A 5000-nucleotide genomic window follows, 5' to 3' on the forward strand; every position below is an offset into this window, starting at 1 on the left:
CTCACAAAACGAAGTATTGCAAATATCTATCCTTCCTGCGTCATTGCCAAGCGCCCTGATCAGAGGCTGAACAACATTGCAAGCAAGAGGGCGGTGCAACAAGGCTCCACTATGGGCACCTACCCCTCCCCTTCCCCCAAAAAAGATTCCAGACCAGTTTTTGGAAGCCCTAGGAGACCTACCTCATTTGGACAGAGACACGCTTGGTCTGAGAGTTGATTGCTTGGGTTACTGGTGGGGGGGGGGGGAGCTGAAGGCTTCGGTCTAGAACATTCTTATCTGGTGAGACACGTGGCTTGGTGGTGTGTGTGTAGAGAGAGAGAGAGAGAGAGAGATGAGGAGAGATAAAAGAGAGAGAGAGAGAGAGAGAGAGAGCGAGAGAGAGAGAGAGGAGGAGAGAGAGAGAGAGAGAGAGAGAGAAGTATAATAAAAATTTATAAAATTAGATGAACAGGAATTTAAAAGGATATAATAGAAGCATAGAGCCTAGTTATGGAAAATTCTCTTTCACCGAGGATGGGTTGATAGCAATATGCAACAGAGAGAGAGAGAGAGAGAGAGAGAGAGAGAGAGAGAGAGAGAGAGAGAGAACAAACCACTGATTTCTTGTGCTAAATCGTTCTAATTTCGAAAACCATCATTGTCTTTGGTACAGTACAAACCTTCATAAGCATTTTTCCTTTGCCTTCTGAGCAAAACAGCATTTCGAAAGCTTTGCACTCTTTTAGAGTGCGATGACAGGATGAGAGAGAGAGAGTAGAGAGACGAGTGAGAGAGAGAGAGAGAGAGAGAGTGAGAGAGAGAGAAGAGTTTTACATTTTAGTTTTTCTTAAGAAATGTAGCCTCACTTTGATTTACCCAAGATCAGATTTTTTAGAAATTCAACTTTCACAGACTTCCGCCAATTTTCCTTATGGAAGTTTATCTTGATTTAATTTATAATAAATTCAATATAAGAAATATAACTTTATAAATTGCAATATACATGAAAAGTCAATAAAAAAAGTTTTTAAAGCCACATTTAATCTAAGAAATTATATTACATTCATAGTTTAATGGCATTTAGATTAAAAATCAGTCCTTCCTAAGAAATGTCTAGTATTAAACACGAATTAAACCAAGATTTAAAGGTTGTATAAACACATTAACATAAAAGAGGTTAAAACCAGTCCTTCCTAAGAAATGTCTGGTATTAAACACGAATTCAACCCATATTTAAAGGTTGTATAAACACATTGACATAAAAAAGGGTAAAATTAGTCTTTTCTAAGAAATGTCTAGGTATTAAACGCGAATTTAACCAAGATTTAAAGGTTGTATAAACACATTGACTTAAAAAAGGGTTGAAATCAGTCTTTTCTAAGAAATGTATGGTGTTAAACACGAATTTAACCAAGATTTAAAGGTTGTAAATAAACACATTGACATAAAAAAAGGGTATAAACCAATGTCTGGTATTAAACACGAATTAAAACCCCGGCTTTAAAGGTTGTAAATAAACACAATGACCTAAAAAAAAAAAGGTTGAAACAAAAACATAAGTTATATAAACTGATGCACTGAGTTAACCTTGACATAACAGACCATGTTTTTTCAATATCCACAAATTACACCGCACCCTTAGAGATATGGGGTCCAGTCCACAGCTCAACCTCAAGCCTTTGTAGAGAGAGGGGAGGAGGGGGTTTAGTCTACCTCCCTCGAGGCCAACCTCACAGGGTACGTAATTTCGTATGAATTTCAATCCAGACAGTTACCGACATTGGCACAGTTAAAATTAGAATTTTTTGAGTAGTCTATTATTTCCAATTTAGGTCTCCATTGATGCCAGCGAGGTATAGCTTCATACAATCTCTCTCTCTCTCTCTCTCTCTCCTCTCTCTCCTCCTCTCTCTCTCTCTCTCCTCTCTCCTCTCTCTCTCTCTCTCTCTCTCTCATCTATATATATATATATATATATATATATATATATATATATATATATATATATATATATATATATATTATATATATATATATGTGTGTGTGTGTGTGTGTGTGTGTGTACTTGAAAAGTTACACAGTTTTAAAGTTTCAATAGTGAAAAGGTATCCGAATTTGAAACATGTTTCAAGGTAAAAACCTCTGGAGATATTGAAACATGTTTCAAGGTAAAAACCTCTGGAGATATTGAAACATGTTTCAAGGTAAAAACCTCTGGAGATATTGAAACATGTTTCAGGATTAAAAGCTTTATAAAATGCGAATCTAGTTTTCTTATCTAAAATTACAGAAACTAAAACAGGTCTACGTATTAAGAAATGTATAGAAATGAAACAAGTTTCAGTGGGGAATATGCACAAAAACGAAACTGGTTTCAAAACTAAGTTTCAATAGGAGAAATGATAGTGAAACTGGAGAAATATGTCCTGAAAAAAAAATCGAATGCCAAGAAATTAAATAAATTAAAAGAAACTAGATTTGAAACAGGTTTCATTGAAACAAAAACGATAAAAAAATATGAATATAAATTTTAAAAACCTATTAAAACCTAAAATTCGAAAAATTAGATTTAAATATAGTCTTGTAATTAGAGAGAAAATTCATAGCCCATTTATTGATCGCATAAAGGGTCCCTGGCGTCACAATGAAATACTGCCAATAGAAATCCACTGGTTCTAACTGATATGTCTGGTTACGGCTCATTTTTCCTTAGGCTACACATACACAGAATAGTCTTGGCCTATTCTTTACATATTCTCATAGTCTTCATACACCTGACGAAACTGAGATTACTAAACAATTCTTTACTACTGCAATATAACTGTTCATTGACCACTTTCCTCTTGGTAAGGGTAGAAGAGACTCTTTACCTATGGTAAGCAGCTCTTCTAGAAGAAGGACAACACTCCAAAATCAAACCATTGTTCTTTAGTCTTGGGTAGTGTCATAGCCTCTGTGCCATGGTCTTGTTCTACTGTCTTAGGTTAGAGTTTTTTTGCTTGAGGGTATACTCAGGCACACTATTCCATTTTTTTCCTTATTTCCTTTCCTCACTGATCTATTTTTCCCTGTAGGAGCCCTTGGACATAAAGCATCCTGCTTTTCTAACTAGGGCTGTAGCTTAGCTAAAACAATAATAAGTGTATAGTTTTAAACATATTTGAGAAATATATTCCTCTCTCTCTCTTCTCTCATCAGATAACATTCAACTCATTTCCTCAAAACTTAACTAACAGAAAATTAAAACTAATTAAATTCTATTCCAAATACTATTTTTTTCAGTGTACTTGAAAAACTACAAATGCCTGAGCTGTACTTAGAAATGAACCCTGAAAAGGCCATGTCCTTTAGTTCGACCAAACACCAAACCTCACGTATTGTTTACTTATTTTTAAACTTAGGAGGAACCATGGCTGGCAGAGCTTTGCCAGCTTCCGAAACACCTAGGCTTTATTTATCGCCCGGGCTGGTTCAACAACTAGCACAGAGAGAGAGAGAGAGAGAGAGAGAGAGAGAGAGAGAGAGAGAGAGAGGAAGAGAGAGAGAGAGAGAGAGAGAGAGAATTCGAACTAGACTCCATCTATGTCTTCATCAACTACTTTTAGTTTCTGGATAAGATCAAATAGATGTGTGAACTGGTTTAATCCAATCTCTAAAACAAAGATTCCTCCCAACCACAGCTAGGCTATGGAATGATTTTCTCGTCTATGTATCCTAAAAAAAGGCTAACTAAAATATCCATACTAGACTGGTGTTGGGATAGGGAGGCCAATCAATTTTTAGGTAAAATAAGTGTAAGGTGACTAAGAATGTCTTAGATAGAGATGTGTGTTAGAGTTCTCAGAAAATTTGAAAAAAAAAATAATTTTAAAATTAATTAAAATCTATAAATTGAAAAATTATTTAACCCATGAGATGATATAATGTTTTATCTTATCTATAAAAAGGAATAATGGTTTGAATATAACGTTTAATATTTATTCACCCGTCAATTGATAAAAGCTTAGTAGATGAAAATAATAATTCTTATTCTCAGGAGAAACAGAAGCATTAATGTCACCACATACATATTTATTGCAAAACGTAAAGATAAAAGGAACAATACAATTTCAAATTAAAATGACATATAAGTAGAAGAAATATTAAAAAAAAATATGAAAATATAAAAATAAGTCTGTTACGAAAAGGGGGACAACAGAAGTATTGTAATTGAGGTCAGGCCTCAAATATTTCATGTGAAGAGATTCAAAAATTCTTAAGTCATCTTAAAATCTCTTCACATAAAATATTTTAGGCCTGACATCAATTGTATTACCCCTGCTGTCCCCCTATTCATAACAGACTGATTTTCATTCAATTTATATGTATATTTTAATAATTCTTCTACTTATCTTATGTAAATTTTAATTTCTTATTAGAATCTCTTCACATAAAATATTTTGGGCCTGACTTCAATTGTAAAATTTCAGCTGTCCCCCTATTCATAACAGACTGATTTTCATTCAATTTACATGTAATATTTTAATGATTCTTCTACTTATTTATGTAAATCTATAATTTGAAATTGATTTTTATTCTCATCTTTACTTTTGGGTAGAACTGATGATGATGACATTTGAAAAGTCGAAACGTTTGCAATAAATATGACTGTGGCGACATTTCTCTTGTACCAAATGTCAATATTGAGATCTGGATGATTAGAAGTGTTAGATAAAATACATGAGAAAAATAAATGATTAGTATATATATATATATATATATATATATATATATATATATATATATATATATATATATATATAATCATTACTAGCTAAGTTACAACCCTAGTGGGAAAAGCAGGATCCTATAAGCCCAAGGGCTCCAACAGGGAAAAATAGACAAGTGAGGCAAGGAAATACGGAAATAAATAAACTATGTGAGAAGCAATGACAAACTAAAATAAAATATTTCACAAACAGTAAAAACTATAAAACAGATCTTTCATATATAAACTATAAAAAAGGCTTATGACAGCC

General features: G+C 33.3%; 1 protein-coding gene across 1 annotated transcript in view; it reads right to left on the reverse strand.

Moving 5' to 3' along the window:
• Positions 1-5000, reverse strand: part of LOC137618732 (facilitated trehalose transporter Tret1-2 homolog) — a 29004-nt gene that overhangs the window by 23405 nt on the left and 599 nt on the right. The gene's annotated exons all lie outside the window — the stretch shown is intronic.

Source organism: Palaemon carinicauda, chromosome 25 (assembly GCF_036898095.1).
Source record: "Palaemon carinicauda isolate YSFRI2023 chromosome 25, ASM3689809v2, whole genome shotgun sequence".
Taxonomy (NCBI): Eukaryota; Metazoa; Arthropoda; class Malacostraca; order Decapoda; family Palaemonidae; genus Palaemon; species Palaemon carinicauda.